This window comes from Heptranchias perlo, chromosome 30, assembly GCF_035084215.1.
Source record: "Heptranchias perlo isolate sHepPer1 chromosome 30, sHepPer1.hap1, whole genome shotgun sequence".
Lineage (NCBI taxonomy): Eukaryota > Metazoa > Chordata > Chondrichthyes > Hexanchiformes > Hexanchidae > Heptranchias > Heptranchias perlo.
In genome coordinates this window covers 30,846,406-30,866,258 of record NC_090354.1, presented here as the reverse complement: position 1 = coordinate 30,866,258, position 19,853 = coordinate 30,846,406, and the positions used below count along the sequence as shown (strand labels likewise).

Here is a 19,853-nt window from a genome sequence, read left to right as displayed (position 1 = left end):
AGAGAGAGAGACAGACACACAACGAGGGACAGAGAGAGAGACAGACACACACCGAGGGAGAGAGACAGACAGACAGACACCGAGGGAGAGAGAGAGAGACAGACAGACACCGAGGGACAGAGAGAGAGACAGACAGACACCGAGGGACAGAGAGACAGACAGACACCGAGGGACAGAGAGAGAGAGAGAGAGAGAGAGAGAGAGAGAGAGCGACAGACAGACACCGAGGGACAGAGAGAGAGACAGACAGACACCGAGGGACAGAGAGAGAGATATACACAGACAGACACCGAGGGACAGAGAAAGAGAGAGACAGACAGACACCGAGGGACAGAGAGAGAGACAGACACCGAGGGACAGAGAGAGAGACAGACACCGAGGGACAGAGAGAGAGACAGACACCGAGGGACAGAGAGAGAGAGACAGACACCGAGGGACAGAGAGAGAGAGAGACAGACACCGAGGGACAGAGAGAGAGAGACAGACACCGAGGGACAGAGAGAGAGAGACAGACAGACACCGAGGGACAGAGAGAGAGAGACAGACAGACACCGAGGGACAGAGAGAGACAGACAGACAGACACCGAGGGACAGAGAGAGAGAGAGAGAGAGAGAGACAGACAGACACCGAGGAACAGAGAGAGAGAGACAGACACACACCGAGGAACAGAGAGAGAGAGACAGACACACACCGAGGGACAGAGAGAGAGACAGACACACACCGAGGGAGAGAGAGACAGACAGACACCGAGGGAGAGAGAGAGAGAGAGACAGACACCGAGGGAGAGAGAGAGACAGACAGACACCGAGGGACAGAGAGAGAGACAGACAGACACCGAGGGGCAGAGAGAGAGAGAGAGAGAGAGCGACAGACAGACACCGAGGGACACAGAGAGAGAGAGAGAGAGAGACAGACAGACACCGAGGGACAGAGAGAGAGACGGACACCGAGGGACAGAGAGAGAGAGAGACAGACAGACACCGAGGGACAGAGAGAGAGACAGACATACACCGAGGGACAGAGAGAGACACAGACACCGAGGGACAGAGAGAGAGAGACAGACAGACACCGAGGGACAGAGAGAGAGAGACAGACAGACACCGAGGGACAGAGAGAGACAGACAGACAGACACCGAGGGACAGAGAGAGACAGACAGACAGACACCGAGGGACAGAGAGAGAGACAGGCACACACCGAGGGACAGAGAGAGAGAGAGACACACACCGAGGGAGAGAGAGAGAGACAGACAGACACCGAGGGAGAGAGAGAGAGACAGACAGACACCGAGGGACAGAGAGAGAGACAGACAGACACCGAGGGACAGAGAGAGAGACAGACAGACACCGAGGGACAGAGAAAGAGACAGACAGACAGACACCGAGGGACAGAGAGAGAGACAGACAGACACCGAGGGACAGAGAAAGAGACAGACAGACACCGAGGGACAGAGAAAGAGACAGACAGACACCGAGGGAGAGAGAGAGAGACAGACAGACACCGAGGGACAGAGAGAGAGACAGACACCGAGGGACAGAGAGAGAGACAGACACCGAGGGACAGAGAGAGAGACAGACACCGAGGGACAGAGAGGGAGAGACAGACACACACCGAGGGACAGAGAGAGAGACAGACACACAACGAGGGACAGAGAGAGAGACAGACACACACCGAGGGAGAGAGAGACAGACAGACAGACACCGAGGGAGAGAGAGAGAGACAGACAGACACCGAGGGACAGAGAGAGAGACAGACAGACACCGAGGGACAGAGAGACAGACAGACACCGAGGGACAGAGAGAGAGAGAGAGAGAGAGAGAGAGCGACAGACAGACACCGAGGGACAGAGAGAGAGACAGACAGACACCGAGGGGCAGAGAGAGAGAGAGCGACAGACAGACACCGAGGGACAGAGAGAGAGATATACACAGACAGACACCGAGGGACAGAGAGAGAGACAGACAGACACCGAGGGACAGAGAGAGAGACAGACACCGAGGGACAGAGAGAGAGACAGACACCGAGGGACAGAGAGAGAGACAGACACCGAGGGACACAGAGAGAGAGACAGACACCGAGGGACACAGAGAGAGAGACAGACACCGAGGGACAGAGAGAGAGAGACAGACAGACACCGAGGGACAGAGAGAGAGAGACAGACAGACACCGAGGGACAGAGAGAGACAGACAGACAGACACCGAGGGACAGAGAGAGAGAGAGAGAGAGACAGACAGACACCGAGGAACAGAGAGAGAGAGACAGACACACACCGAGGAACAGAGAGAGAGAGACAGACACACACCGAGGGACAGAGAGAGAGACAGACACACACCGAGGGAGAGAGAGACAGACAGACACCGAGGGAGAGAGAGAGAGAGAGACAGACACCGAGGGAGAGAGAGAGACAGACAGACACCGAGGGACAGAGAGAGAGACAGACAGACACCGAGGGGCAGAGAGAGAGAGAGAGAGAGAGAGCGACAGACAGACACCGAGGGACACAGAGAGAGAGAGAGAGAGAGACAGACAGACACCGAGGGACAGAGAGAGAGACGGACACCGAGGGACAGAGAGAGAGAGAGACAGACAGACACCGAGGGACAGAGAGAGAGACAGGCACACACCGAGGGACAGAGAGAGAGAGAGACACACACCGAGGGAGAGAGAGAGAGACAGACAGACACCGAGGGAGAGAGAGAGAGACAGACAGACACCGAGGGACAGAGAGACAGACAGACACCGAGGGACAGAGAGAGAGACAGACAGACACCGAGGGACAGAGAAAGAGACAGACAGACACCGAGGGACAGAGAGAGAGACAGACAGACACCGAGGGACAGAGAAAGAGACAGACAGACACCGAGGGACAGAGAAAGAGAGAGACAGACACCGAGGGACAGAGAAAGAGAGAGACAGACACCGAGGGACAGAGAAAGAGAGAGACAGACACGCCGAGGGACAGAGAGAGAAAGACAGACAGACACCGAGGGACAGAGAGACAGACAGACACTGAGGGACAGAGAGAGACCCCCCGACGGACAGAGAGAGAAAGACAGACAGACACCGAGGGACAGAGAGAGAAAGAGAGAGAGACACAGACACACACCGAGGGACAGAGAGAGAGAGATACACAGACAGACACCGAGGGACAGAGAGACAGACAGACACCGAGGGACAGAGAGAGAGACAGACACCGAGGGACAGAGAGAGAGACAGACACCGAGGGACAGAGAGAGAGACAGACACCGAGGGACAGAGAGAGAGACAGACACCGAGGGACAGAGAGAGAGACAGACAGACAGACACCGAGGGACAGAGAGAGAGAGAGAGACACAGACAGACACCGAGGGACAGAGAGAGAGAGACACACACACACCGAGGGACAGAGAGAGAGACAGACACACACCGAGGGAGAGAGAGACAGACAGACACCGAGGGAGAGACAGACAGACAGACACCGAGGGACAGAGAGAGAGACAGACAGACACCGAGGGACAGAGAGAGAGAGATACACAGACAGACACCGAGGGACAGAGAAAGAGAGAGACAGACAGACACCGAGGGACAGAGAGAGAGAGACAGACACCGAGGGACAGAGAGAGAGACAGACACCGAGGGACAGAGAGAGAGACAGACACCGAGGGACAGAGAGAGAGACAGACACCGAGGGACAGAGAGAGAGACAGACACCGAGGGACAGAGAGAGAGACAGACACCGAGGGACAGAGAGAGAGACAGACACCGAGGGACAGAGAGAGAGACAGACACCGAGGGACAGAGAGAGAGAGACAGACAGACACCGAGGGACAGAGAGAGAGACAGACAGACACCGAGGGACAGAGAGAGAGAGAGAGAGACAGACAGACACCGAGGAACAGAGAGAGAGAGACAGACACACACCGAGGGACAGAGAGAGAGACAGACACACAACGAGGGACAGAGAGAGAGACAGACACACACCGAGGGAGAGAGAGACAGACAGACAGACACCGAGGGACAGAGAGAGAGTCAGACAGACACCGAGGGACAGAGAGACAGACAGACAGACACCGAGGGACAGAGAGAGAGAGAGAGAGAGAGAGAGAGAGAGAGAGCGACAGACAGACACCGAGGGACAGAGAGAGAGACAGACAGACACCGAGGGGCAGAGAGAGAGAGAGCGACAGACAGACACCGAGGGACAGAGAGAGAGATATACACAGACAGACACCGAGGGACAGAGAAAGAGAGAGAGAGACAGACACCGAGGGACAGAGAGAGAGACAGACACCGAGGGACAGAGAGAGAAACAGACACCGAGGGACAGAGAAAGAGAGAGACAGACAGACACCGAGGGACAGAGAAAGAGAGAGACAGACAGACACCGAGGGACAGAGAGAGTGACAGACACCGAGGGACAGAGAGAGAGACAGACACCGAGGGACAGAGAGAGAGACAGACACCGAGGATCAGAGAGAGAGACAGACACCGAGGGACAGAGAGAGAGACAGACACCGAGGGACAGAGAGAGAGACAGACACCGAGGGACAGAGAGAGAGACAGACACCGAGGGACAGAGAGAGAAAGACAGACAGACACCGAGGGACAGAGAGAGAAAGAGAGAGAGACACAGACACACACCGAGGGACAGAGAGAGAGAGAGATACACAGACAGACACCGAGGGACAGAGAAAGAGAGAGACAGACAGACACCGAGGGACAGAGAGAGTGACAGACACCGAGGGACAGAGAGAGAGACAGACACCGAGGGACAGAGAGAGAGACAGACACCGAGGGACAGAGAGAGAGAGACAGACAGACACCGAGGGACAGAGAGAGAGAGACAGACAGACACCGAGGGACAGAGAGAGAGAGAGAGACAGACAGACACCGAGGGACAGAGAGAGAGAGAGAGAGACAGACAGACACCGAGGAACAGAGAGAGAGAGACACACACACACCGAGGGACAGAGAGAGAGACAGACACCGAGGGACAGAGAGAGAGACAGACACCGAGGGACAGAGAGAGAAAGACAGACAGACACCGAGGGACAGAGAAAGAGAGAGACAGACAGACACCGAGGGACAGAGAGAGTGACAGACACCGAGGGAGAGAGAGACAGACAGACACCGAGGGAGAGAGAGACAGACAGACACCGAGGGAGAGAGAGACAGACAGACACCGAGGGAGAGAGAGACAGACAGACACCGAGGGAGAGAGAGACAGACAGACACCGAGGGACAGAGAGAGAGACAGACAGACACCGAGGGACAGAGAGAGAGACAGACAGACACCGAGGGACAGAGAGAGAGACAGACAGACACCGAGGGACAGTGAGAGAGACAGACAGACACCGAGGGGCAGAGAGAGAGAGAGAGAGAGCGACAGACAGACACCGAGGGGCAGAGAAAGAGAGAGAGAGCGACAGACAGACACCGAGGGACAGAGAGAGAGAGATACACAGACAGACACCGAGGGACAGAGAAAGAGAGAGACAGACAGACACCGAGGGACAGAGAGAGAGACAGACACCGAGGGACAGAGAGAGAGACAGACACCGAGGGACAGAGAGAGAGACAGACACCGAGGGACAGAGAGAGAGACAGACACCGAGGGACAGAGAGAGAGACAGACACCGAGGGACAGAGAGAGAGACAGACACCGAGGGACAGAGAGAGAGACAGACACCGAGGGACAGAGAGAGAGACAGACACCGAGGGACAGAGAGAGAGACAGACACCGAGGGACAGAGAGAGAGACAGACACCGAGGGACAGAGAGAGAGACAGACACCGAGGGACAGAGAGAGAGAGACAGACAGACACCGAGGGACAGAGAGAGAGACAGACAGACACCGAGGGACAGAGAGAGAGAGACAGACAGACACCGAGGGACAGAGAGAGAGAGAGAGAGACAGACAGACACCGAGGAACAGAGAGAGAGAGACAGACACACACCGAGGGAGAGAGAGAGACAGACACACAACGAGGGACAGAGAGAGAGACAGACACACACCGAGGGAGAGAGAGACAGACAGACAGACACCGAGGGAGAGAGAGAGACAGACAGACACCGAGGGACAGAGAGAGAGACAGACAGACACCGAGGGACAGAGAGACAGACAGACAGACACCGAGGGACAGAGAGAGAGAGAGAGAGAGAGAGAGCGCGACAGACAGACACCGAGGGACAGAGAGAGAGACAGACAGACACCGAGGGGCAGAGAGAGAGAGAGCGACAGACAGACACCGAGGGACAGAGAGAGAGATATACACAGACAGACACCGAGGGACAGAGAAAGAGAGAGACAGACAGACACCGAGGGACAGAGAGAGAGACAGACACCGAGGGACAGAGAGAGAGACAGACACCGAGGGACAGAGAGAGAGAGACAGACACCGAGGGACAGAGAGAGAGAGACAGACACCGAGGGACAGAGAGAGAGAGACAGACACCGAGGGACAGAGAGAGAGAGACAGACAGACACCGAGGGACAGAGAGAGAGAGACAGACAGACACCGAGGGACAGAGAGAGAGAGACAGACAGACACCGAGGGACAGAGAGAGAGAGACAGACAGACACCGAGGGACAGAGAGAGAGAGACAGACAGACACCGAGGGACAGAGAGAGAGAGAGAGAGACAGACAGACACCGAGGAACAGAGAGAGAGAGACAGACACACACCGAGGAACAGAGAGAGAGAGACAGACACACACCGAGGGAGAGAGAGACAGACAGACACCGAGGGAGCGAGGGAGAGAGAGACAGACAGACACCGAGGGAGAGAGAGAGAGAGAGAGACAGACACCGAGGGAGAGAGAGAGACAGACAGACACCGAGGGACAGAGAGAGAGACAGACAGACACCGAGGGGCAGAGAGAGAGAGAGAGAGCGACAGACAGACACCGAGGGACAGAGAGACGGACACCGAGGGACAGAGAGAGAGAGAGAGACAGACAGACACCGAGGGACAGAGAGAGAGAGAGACAGACACCGAGGGACAGAGAGAGACACAGACACCGAGGGACAGAGAGAGAGAGACAGACAGACACCGAGGGACAGAGAGAGAGAGACAGACAGACAGACACCGAGGGACAGAGAGAGACAGACAGACAGACACCGAGGGACAGAGAGAGACAGACAGACACCGAGGGACAGAGAGAGAGACAGGCACACACCGAGGGACAGAGAGAGAGAGAGACACACACCGAGGGAGAGAGAGAGAGACAGACAGACACCGAGGGACAGAGAGAGAGACAGACAGACACCGAGGGACAGAGAGAGAGACAGACAGACACCGAGGGACAGAGAAAGAGACAGACAGACAGACACCGAGGGACAGAGAGAGAGACAGACAGACACCGAGGGACAGAGAAAGAGACAGACAGACACCGAGGGACAGAGAAAGAGAGAGACAGACACCGAGGGACAGAGAAAGAGAGAGACAGACACCGAGGGACAGAGAAAGAGAGAGACAGACACGCCGAGGGACAGAGAGAGAAAGACAGACAGACACCGAGGGACAGAGAGACAGACAGACACTGAGGGACAGAGAGAGACCCCCCGACGGACAGAGAGAGAAAGACAGACAGACACCGAGGGACAGAGAGAGAAAAAGAGAGAGACACAGACACACACCGAGGGACAGAGAGAGAGAGATACACAGACAGACACCGAGGGACAGAGAAAGAGAGAGAGAGACAGACACCGAGGGACAGAGAGAGAGACAGACACCGAGGGACAGAGAGAGAGACAGACACCGAGGGACAGAGAGAGAGACAGACACCGAGGGACAGAGAGAGAGACAGACACCGAGGGACAGAGAGAGAGACAGACACCGAGGGACAGAGAGAGAGACAGACACCGAGGGACAGAGAGAGAGAGAGACAGACAGACACCGAGGGACAGAGAGAGAGAGAGAGACAGACAGACACCGAGGGACAGAGAGAGAGAGAGACAGACAGACACCGAGGAACAGAGAGAGAGAGACACACACACAGAGGGACAGAGAGAGAGACAGACACACACCGAGGGAGAGAGAGACAGACAGACACCGAGGGAGAGAGAGACAGACAGACACCGAGGGACAGAGAGAGAGACAGACAGACACCGAGGGACAGAGAGAGAGACAGACAGACACCGAGGGGCAGAGAGAGAGAGAGAGAGAGCGACAGACAGACACCGAGGGACAGAGAGAGAGAGATACACAGACAGACACCGAGGGACAGAGAAAGAGAGAGACAGACAGACACCGAGGGACAGAGAGAGAGACAGACACCGAGGGACAGAGAGAGAGACAGACACCGAGGGACAGAGAGAGAGACAGACACCGAGGGACAGAGAGAGAGAAAGACACCGAGGGACAGAGAGAGAGAAAGACACCGAGGGACAGAGAGAGAGACAGACACCGAGGGACAGAGCGAGAGACAGACACCGAGGGACAGAGAGAGACAGACAGACAGACACCGAGGGACAGAGAGAGAGACAGACAGACACCGAGGGACAGAGAGAGAGAGAGACAGACAGACACCGAGGAACAGAGAGAGAGAGACAGACACACACCGAGGGACAGAGAGAGAGACAGACACACAACGAGGGACAGAGAGAGAGACAGACACACACCGAGGGACAGAGAGAGAGAGAGAGAGAGAGAGAGCGACAGACAGACACCGAGGGACAGAGAGAGAGACAGACAGACACCGAGGGACAGAGAGACAGACAGACAGACACCGAGGGAGAGAGAGAGACAGACAGACACCGAGGGACAGAGAGACAGACAGACACCGAGGGAGAGAGAGACAGACAGACAGACACCGAGGGAGAGAGAGAGAGACAGACAGACACCGAGGGACAGAGAGAGAGACAGACAGACACCGAGGGACAGAGAGACAGACAGACAGACACCGAGGGACAGAGAGAGAGAGAGAGAGAGAGAGCGACAGACAGACACCGAGGGACAGAGAGAGAGACAGACACCGAGGGGCAGAGGGAGAGAGAGAGCGACAGACAGACACCGAGGGACAGAGAGAGAGATATACACAGACAGACACCGAGGGACAGAGAAAGAGAGAGACAGACAGACACCGAGGGACAGAGAGAGAGACAGACACCGAGGGACAGAGAGAGAGACAGACACCGAGGGACAGAGAGAGAGACAGACACCGAGGGACAGAGAGAGAGACAGACACCGAGGGACAGAGAGAGAGAGACAGACACCGAGGGACAGAGAGAGAGAGACAGACAGACACCGAGGGACAGAGAGAGAGAGACAGACAGACACCGAGGGACAGAGAGAGAGAGACAGACAGACACCGAGGGACAGAGAGAGAGAGACAGACAGACACCGAGGGACAGAGAGAGAGAGAGAGAGACAGACAGACACCGAGGAACAGAGAGAGAGAGACAGACACACACCGAGGAACAGAGAGAGAGAGACAGACACACACCGAGGGACAGAGAGAGACAGACACACACCGAGGGAGAGAGAGACAGACAGACACCGAGGGAGAGAGAGAGAGAGACACAGACACCGAGGGAGAGAGAGAGACAGACAGACACCGAGGGACAGAGAGAGAGACAGACAGACACCGAGGGGCAGAGAGAGAGAGAGAGAGCGACAGACAGACACCGAGGGACACAGAGAGAGAGAGAGAGACAGACAGACACCGAGGGACAGAGAGAGAGACGGACATCGAGGGACAGAGAGAGAGAGAGACAGACAGACACCGAGGGACAGAGAGAGAGAGAGAGACAGACACCGAGGGACAGAGAGAGAGAGAGACAGACAGACACCGAGGGACACAGAGAGAGAGAGAGAGAGACAGACAGACACCGAGGGACAGAGAGAGAGACGGACACCGAGGGACAGAGAGAGAGAGAGACAGACAGACACCGAGGGACAGAGAGAGAGACGGACACCGAGGGACAGAGAGAGAGACAGACAGACAGACACAGAGAGAGAGAGACAGACAGACACCGAGGGACAGAGAGAGAGAGAGACAGACAGACACCGAGGGACAGAGAGAGAGACAGACACCGAGGGACAGAGAGAGAGAGACAGACAGACACCGAGGGACAGAGAGAGAGACGGACACCGAGGGACAGAGAGAGAGACAGACAGACAGACACAGAGAGAGAGAGACAGACAGACACCGAGGGACAGAGAGAGAGAGAGACAGACAGACACCGAGGGACAGAGAGAGAGACCGAGGGGCTGACGGACAGAGACCGGGACGCGGGCGGACGGACCCCCGGGACCGTGGTTCAGACCACGAGCCTGCGGCTGGGACCCGCGGGACTGATCCAGGGACTGAGGGCCGGGCCTGGGCCCGAGACCGGCAATTGCCGCTCCGGGGAGTGAGGAGTGGGACAGGCCGGCCGGCCGGCCGGCCGGGCCCGCGCCCCTTTCCCGCACCCCCCCCCGGAATCCCCGGCCCAGGGCCGTGAGGCGCTGCCCGTTTAGCGGAAACCCCGAACCCCGAGCCCCGAACACTCACCTCACCCGCTCCCGCTCCCGCTCCCTCACACCGGCCCCGGCAAACGGCGGCTCCTCACCCCGCCCCTCGGACAGGACGCAAAGAAACAACGTCACTTCCGGTAAAACATTAGGCTCATCGATACTCAGACCCAAAAATACTCACAGATACTCAGGCCCAAAGATACTCACAGATACTCACAGACCCAAAGATACTCACAGATACTCACAGACCCAAAAATACTCACAGATACTCAGACCCAAAAATACTCACAGATACTCACAGACCCAAAAATATTCACAGATACTCAGGCCCAAAGATACTCACAGATACTCACAGACCCAAAAATACTCACAGATACTCAGACCCAAAAATACTCACAGATACTCACAGACCCAAAAATACTCACAGATACTCAGGCCCAAAGATACTCACAGATACTCACAGACCCAAAAATACTCACAGATACTCAGGCCCAAAGATACTCACAGATACTCACAGACCCAAAAATACTCACAGATACTCACAGGCCCAAAGATACTCACAGATACTCAGGCCCAAAGATACTCACAGATACTCACAGACCCAAAAATACTCACAGATACTCAGGCCCAAAGATACTCACAGATACTCACAGACCCAAAAATACTCACAGATACTCAGGCCCAAAGATACTCACAGATACTCACAGACCCAAAGATACTCACAGATACTCACAGACCCAAAAATACTCACAGATACTCAGACCCAAAAATACTCACAGATACTCACAGACCCAAAAATACTCACAGATACTCAGGCCCAAAGATACTCACAGATACTCACAGACCCAAAAATACTCACAGATACTCAGACCCAAAAATACTCACAGATACTCACAGACCCAAAAATACTCACAGATACTCAGGCCCAAAGATACTCACAGATACTCACAGACCCAAAAATACTCACAGATACTCAGGCCCAAAGATACTCACAGATACTCACAGACCCAAAAATACTCACAGATACTCACAGGCCCAAAGATACTCACAGATACTCACAGGCCCAAAGATACTCACAGATACTCAGGCCCAAAGATACTCACAGATACTCACAGACCCAAAAATACTCACAGATACTCACAGACCCAAAGATACTCACTGATCCCAGATACTCACAGATACTCACAGACCCAAAGATACTCACAGACCCAAAGATACTCACAGACCCAAAGATACTCACAGATACTCACAGACCCAAAGATACTCACAGATGCTCACAGACCGAAAGATACTTACAGATCCCAGATATTCACAGATACTCACAGGCCCAATGATACTCACAGATACTCACAGACCCTAAGATACTCACAGATACTCACAGACCCAAAGATACTCACAGATGCTCACAGACCGAAAGATACTTACAGATCCCAGATATTCACAGATACTCACAGGCCCAATGATACTCACAGATACTCACAGACCCTAAGATACTCACGGACACCAGATGCTCACAGATCCAAAGATACTCAGATACTCACAGACACAAAGATACTCACAGACCCCAGATACTCGCAGATACTCACAGACCCAAAGATACTCACAGACCCCAGATACTCACAGATACTCACAGACCCAAAGATACTCACAGACCCCAGATACTCACAGATACTCACAGACCCAAAGATACTCACAGACCCAAAGTTACTCACAGATACTCACAGACCCAAAGATACTCACAGATACTCACAGACCCAAAGATACTCACAGATACTCACAGACCCAAAGATACTCACAGACCCTAAGGTACTCACAGATACTCACAGACCCAAAGATACTCACAGATACTCACAGACCCAAAGATATTCACAGTCCCTAAGATACTCATAGATACTCACAGACCCAAAGATACTCACAGATACTCACAGACTCTCAGATACTAACAGATACTCACAGACTTTCAGATAATCTAAGATACTCATAAACACTCAGATACTCATGGACAGTCAGATACTCACAGAGACTCACAGACCCTCAGATACTCAGTTATTCACGGACCCTCAGATACTCATAGATACTCACAGATCCCAGATTCTCATTGAGACTCACAGACCCCCAGATACTCACAGACCCTCAGATACTCACAGACACTCAGATACTCAAACACTCATAGACCCTCAGATACTCACAGATACAGAACCCAGATACTCATAGAGCTTCAGATACTCACAAACCCTCAGATACTAACAGATACTCACAGACCTTCAGATAATTTCCAAAACTCATAAACCCTCAGATACTCACAGACCCTCAGATACTCACAGAACCCCAGGTATTCACAGACCCTCAGATACTCACAGATAATCACAGGTCCTCAGATACTCGCAGACCCTTGGATACTCACAGGTACAGACACCAGATAATCACAGACCCTCAGATACTCATAGGCTCTCAGATACTCACAGATACTCAAAGACCCTCAGCTACTCACAGACACTCAGATACTCACAGACCTTCAGGTACTCACAGACCCTCGGATACTCACAGATACAGACCCTCAGATACTCACAGATTCTCACAGACCCTCAGCTACTCACAGGCCCCCAGATACTCACAGACACTCAGATACTCACAGGTACTCAAAGATCCTCTGATATTCACAGACTCCCAGATTATCACAGATCTCACAGACCCTCAGATACTCACAGGTACTCACAGATCCTCAGATATTCACAGACCCTCAGATGCTCATAGATACTTGCAGATCCAGAGATACTCACGGACCCTCAGATACTCATAGATCCTCAGATACTAACAGACTCCCAGATAATCGCAGATACTCAGACACCCTCAGATACTCATAGATACTCGCAGACCTCCAGATACGCTCAGACCCCCAGATATTCACAGATACTCACATATCCCCAGATACTCTCAGATACACATAGACCCTCAGTTATTCACAGACCCTCAGATACTCACAGACTCCCAGATACTCATATATACTCACAGACATCAATTTACTCATAGATACAGACCCCCAGATTCACACAGAGCCTCTGATACACACAGATACTCGTAGGCATTCAGATATTCACAGATACTCACAGACCTTCAGATACTCTCAGGCCCTCAGGTATTCAAAGATAATTGCAGTCCCCCAGATACTCACAGACCCTTAGATACTCAATGACCCCCAGATACTCACAGATACTCACAGTCCCTCAGAAATTTACAGACCCTCTGATACTCACAGACTCCCAGATACTCAGATACTCACAGAGCCCCAGATACTCATAGATACTCACAGATCCCCATTTTCTCACAGATACTCACAGACCTTCAGATACTCGCAGACCTTCAGATACTCACAGGCCCTCAGATGCTTACAGATACTCACAGACCCTCAGGTACTCAAAGATAATTGCAGTCCCACAGATACTCACAGACCCTTAGATACTCACTGACCCCCCCCCCCCCAGATACACAAAGATACTCACAGTCCCTCAGAAATTTACAGACCCTCTGATACTCACAGACCCCCAAATACACACAGATACTCACAGTCCCTCAGAAATTTACAGACACTCTGATACTCACAGACTCCCAGATACTCCCAGATACTCACAGACCCACAGATACTCACAGACCCTCAGATACTCACAGACCCTCAGATACTCCCAGATCTCACAGACTCCCAGATACTCACAGATACTCACAGACCCCTCGATACCCACAGACCCTCAGATACTCATAGATACTCACAGACCACCAAATACTCACAGACCCCCAGATACTCATAGATACTCACAGACCCCCAGATACTCACAGACCCCCAGATACTCACGGATATTCACAGACCACTAGATACCCACAGACCCTCAGATTCTCACAGAGCACCTGATACCCACAGATCATCAGATATTCACAGATTCAGGGAGCGGGCAGCAAACTGGACATGAATTTAGATTTGAGGTTAGGATCAGATCAGCCATGATCTTATTGAATGGCGGAGCCGGCTCGAGGGGCCGATTGGCCTACTCTTGCTCCTATTTCTTATGTTCTTATTTCTTATTCCCAGGTACTCATTGATACAGATCCCCAGATACTCACAGATACTCACAAACCCTAAGATATTCACAGATACTCACAGACCGCCTGATACTCAGAGGTGTACGTACACAAGTCTTTGAAGAGTGGCTGGACAAATTGGGAAGGCTGCTAAAAGGCAAAAAGGATTGTGGGCTTTATAAAAATAGGCATAGAGTACTAAAGCAAGGAAGTTAAGCTATATGAATATAAAAGACTGGTTGGGCCACAGCTGGAGTGTTGTGGCCAATTCTGGGCACCACACTTTAGGAAGGATGTCAAGGCCTTTGAAAGGGTGCAGAGGAGATTTTCTAGAATGGCACCAACAATGAAAGACTTCAGTGACATAGAATTATATAGAATGTACAGCATAGAAACAGGCCACTCAGCCCAACAGGTCTATGCCAGTGTTTATGTTCCACAAGAGCCTCCTCTCTCCCTTCTTCATCTCACCCTATCAGCATATCCTTCTATTCCTTTCTCCCTCATGTTTATCTAGCTTCCCCATAAATGTATCTATGCCATTTGCCTCAACTTGTGGTAGTGAGTTCCACATTCTAATCACTCTCTGGGTAAAGAAGTTTCTCCTAAATTCCCCATTGGATTTATTAGTGACTCTCTTATATTTATGGCCCTTAGTTCTGGTCTCCCCCGCAAGTGGAAACATCTTCTCTATATCTACCTATCAAACCACTTCATAATCTTAAATACCTCTACCAGGTCACCCCTCAGTCTTCTCTTTTCTAGAGGAAAAAGCCCCAGCCTGTTCAATCTTTCCTGATAAGTATAACCTCTCAGTTCTGGTATCATCCGAGTAAATCTTTTTTGCACCTTCTCCAGTGCCTCCATATCCTTTTTATAATATGGAGAGACCAGAACTGGAACCAGAACCGACAGTGGAGGCCAAGTCATTAGATGGATTCAAGAAGGAGATAGATATATTTCTTAATGCTAAAGGGATCAAGGGATATGGGGAAAAAGCAGGAACAGGGGACTGAGTTAGACGATCAGCCATGATCATTTTGAATGGCGGAGCAGGCCCGAAGGGCCGAATGGCCTACTCTTGCTCCTATTTTCTATGTTTCTAACTGTTCGCAGTACTCCAAGTGTGGTCTAACCAAGGTTCTATACATGTTTAACATAACTTCTCTGCTTTTCAATTCTATCCCTCTAGAAATGAACCCCAGTGCTTGGCAGTCGATGACAAAACCAATCCCCTGCTCCCGTGGATAATGACTCCATTAAGAGTGGCCCAAGCGGCAGCAGACGATTCTCTACAACAAGGCACGTGCCTCTACAACATCAAGAGGATCATTGCTGTCACTGCTTGGACAGGTGTGGAGTGTCCTGCAGTGTGCTCCACATCAGGTTTTGCGGTAGTCTGCAGAGCCCTTCACAACTTAACCATACAACCAAAGGACTGACCTTTGACATTGCTGGCATGGAGGCCTCTGGCTCCATTGTAGCCAGAACCACGTGGCGGGGGGGGTGGGTGGATGGGGGGAGCATCAGAATGATCAGCATGCAGAGGACTTCCCCGTGACAGCTGCGAGGGGCCATTAGATCCTCAGCACTGAAGTCTACTGTGTAACACGGTGTACCTTTGACCCCATGGGCTTACCTCCTCCGCCACTACTTTAAAACAGAGACCTATTCTGACAAATAAAGGTGTCATCCTTGGCTCAGTGGGTAGCACTCTCACCCCTGGGTTATAAGGTTGTGGGTTGAAGTGCCACTCCAGAGAGCACAACATCTCTGCTGCCGCTCCAGTGCAGTAATGAGGGAGTGCTGCACTGTCTGAGGTGCCGTCTTTCAAATGAGGCGTTAAACCGAGGCCCTGTCTGCCAGGTTGCTGAGTTCTCCCTCCCTGCTCTTACATCACCTGAGAGGGCAGACGGGGCCTCGGTTTAACGTCTCATTGGAAAGACGACGTCTCCCACAGTGCAGTGCTCCCTCAGTAATGCAGTGGAGTGCGCTGGCAAACATTTATCCCTCAACCAATACCACTAAAAACAGGTTATTGGTCAGTTAGCTCTTGCTATATGCAAATTGGCTGCTGCGTTTCCCTACATCACAACACTTCAAAAATACTTCATTGGCTGTGAAACGCTTTGGGACATTCTGAGGTTGTGAAAGGTGATGTATAAATGCAACTTACTTGGTTTGTTTTCCCTTCAGTCCACTGCCCGTCCTACAAACCTAACACATCGTGTGTCTTTGCCCCTACATGAACATGCCAATAATTATCACCAGACTGAACAAGTTGGCATCAAACAAGTACACTGTTTCCTGTGTGACTCTAACCTCCATCAATAACAAAGCACAACATAAGTGCTCATTATATTTTATTACAATAAAATCCAGAAGAACACAAACCTACGAACTCTTTCCTAATGCCATCATGGCTGCACGTGCCTTTCTTGTATCTATTCTAATGTTTCTCTTAGATGCAATCTGAAGGCCAATATCATCGGAGGTGGTTGGCTGCTCATGTTCTGCAAAAGGGGCATGAGGTGACCCTCCTGTCACCTGGCAGGGAGCTGTTTCTGGCTGCATCTCTGGGGCTTGTTCCTAGGCAGCCTGATGTTACCTCCTATGTTCTCTCGGTGTGGTGCTCTGAGGGGGGATGGCCAGAGGCCTGGCGTGTGCTGGTGTCCCAAGAGAAGGCACGATCACGATGCCATTCCACTGGGCCCTGCATCTGTGTCCTCACTGAGCAGCAGGATAGCTGGTCTACTGGTAGCTATCAGATCCTGATAGCCCTGAGAGACAGCGGCGTGCATCACAACCACCGTGGTCTGGAAGCCAGAATGCAAGGTTCAGAGTGCAAGGTTCAGAGTGCAAGGTTCTGTCTATTCTCTCCCCTGTTACCACGAGAGCTACGATTTGTGGCTCCGTGGAGGTAGAGTCACTGACTGGTCCCTGGTTGCTTCTTAGGTTGGGATCTGTTGCAGATTCCAATGAAGCTGCCACGCACTCTATCAAAGTCTTCATTGAAGAAAAAGCTTCCTTGATATTGGCACAAATGAGAGCTGTAGACTCGAGTCACAACTGCAAGTTACCACACATCCTCAGAGAAGGCCTCGCAGTTGGGCCTAAGAGACAGGAGACAGGCCTCGGAGACAGGCCTCGGAGATGGGAGACAGGCCTCAGAGACAAGAGACAGGCCTCGGAGGCAGGCCTCAGAGACAGGCCTCAGAGACAGGAGAAGGGTCCTCGGAGCCAGGCCACGGAGACGGGAGACGGGCCTCGGAGACAGGTCTCGGAGGAAGCTATGGCCAGCCTTCTCAAAAGATGTCACATCATCACCCTCTGCTCAGTCCTCTGGCTCCCTTGTGCTCTCTAGATCACCTGGTGCCACCTCCTCATTAACCCCTATCTAATTCCTCCCAGTTGAAAGTATCTGAGCTGGTACAAGGCCGTGAGAAAGCAAGTGACACAGCAGGTGACACTGAAGAGGGGCTGGGGCAGAGGAACGTGGGCAGGGTGAAGCTCCAGAGGCTCCTCCGTGGTCTGGTCCTCATCATTCTGATCATCGTCACCGTCAACAAGGAAGACATTTATGTCCTGCTGCTCATCATCATCTTCCTCCTTTTCTCCTCCTGTGCTCCCTGTTTCCGTGGGGGATTTGAGGAAAGGTGGATACAAGTTAGCAATCCATGAACATTACCCCGTTGGCATTAAGACGACAGAGGAGGGTGTGGACACTTGCACGAAAACAGACATGAGACACGCGGTCAAGCGAGCTGCCAGTGCACTGACGGAGCCAACAACTGTCCCTTGTTCACCTGCTGATGTTGAGATCATCATTCACTTACCGACGGCTGCACTTGCATTGTCACCCCTGCACATCACTCCTGTCTTTACACAGATTTTACGTCAGTCGCTACTCCCATAGATATGTAAATGAGCTGCCCCAGGAAATTCTGGTTTAAATACCTCTCCAAAACACTGGCAGGCGCAAATCATTTTCCATTGGCATAAAAGTAGTGCAACTCACCTCGTGGAATTTCTGAACCAAAATGCCTTTTCCTCCATTGTTCCTCTTACCGGCAGCATGAAGCAAGGCAACAATGGGCTCCCACCACAAACTGTATCTCCCTTTATAACATTTGCTAAGTAACTAGTGGATCTTTCATGGTTTGCTGCTCATGGGTTGGAGAATAGGCTGTTTATCAGCAATATGGCGGCTGAAAGAATGTGGAAAGAAGTTTCAAAGAGATGTGAGGAGTGATAGTGGAGTCAGGGTTTTTTGATTGCTGGGAAATTGGAGGCAATCGTGATTTTCTATGTGATGCACAATATAAGTATGATGAGCTCATACTACATGCAAAACATTTACTCAATCTCAGCGCCTTCCCCCCGCCCCATAAACTCAGCCCCTCCCACAACCTCAGCCCCTCCCACAAACTGAATTCCTGCTCCCCCCACAATCTCAGCCCCTCCCACAATCTCAATTCCTGCCCCCCCACAATCTCAGCCCCTCCCACAATCTCAGTTCCTGCCCCCCACAATCTCAGCCCCTCCCACAAACTCAATTCCTGCTCCCCCCACAATCTCAGCCCCTCCCACAAACTCAATTCCTGCCCCCCCACAATCTCAGCCCCTCCCACAAACTCAATTCCTGCCCCCCCACAATCTCAGCCCCTCCCACAAACTCAATTCCTGCCCCCCCACAATCCCAGCCCCTCCCACAATCTCAGTTCCTGCCTCCCCCACAATCTCAGCCCCTCCCACAATCTCAGTTCCTGCCCCCTCACAATACCAGCCCCTCCCACAAACTCAGCTCCTGCCCCCCACAATCTCAGCCCCTCCCACAAACTCAATTCCTGCCCCGCCCACAATCTCAGCCCCTCCCACAAACTCAGTTCCTGCCCCCCCACAATCTCAGCCCCTCCCACAAACTCAATTCCTGCCCCCCCACAATCTCAGCCCCTCCCACAATCTCAGTTCCTGCCCCGCCCACAATCTCAGCCCCTCCCACAAACTCAGTTCCTGAATCTTTCACTCAATCCCAGACCCTGCCCCTCCCCCAAGTCTGATGGATTCTTACTCCGTGTGAAACATTGACTTTTACCACAGTCTATCGGGAGTCCATTGTTACCATATTGCCGCTGTTAGAGAAGCAAGATAAAGAAAAATCTTGCGTAGGTATAAACAGGTGGATAGATGATGCGGTAATCCAATGTAAGTTTCAACACACTTAAAAATAAAAGGTAACACTATAAAACTGATACACCTGACTAGGGTTCACACTGTCGCACTCTTATTAATGTCTCCAATTTTACACTGAACCCATGTAATGATCCTGTATAATGTTGATGT

General features: G+C 52.3%; 1 protein-coding gene across 1 annotated transcript in view; it reads right to left on the bottom strand.

Annotated features, from left to right (window-relative positions):
• Window positions 1–10,545, bottom strand: part of ccdc47 (coiled-coil domain containing 47) — a 62,454-nt gene extending 51,909 nt beyond the window's left edge. The window contains exon 1 of the mRNA XM_067969272.1: window positions 10,477–10,545. The gene's annotated coding sequence lies outside the window, so the exon portion shown is untranslated. The remainder of the gene's footprint in view (window positions 1–10,476) is intronic.
• Window positions 10,546–19,853: the final 9,308 nt, after the last annotated feature.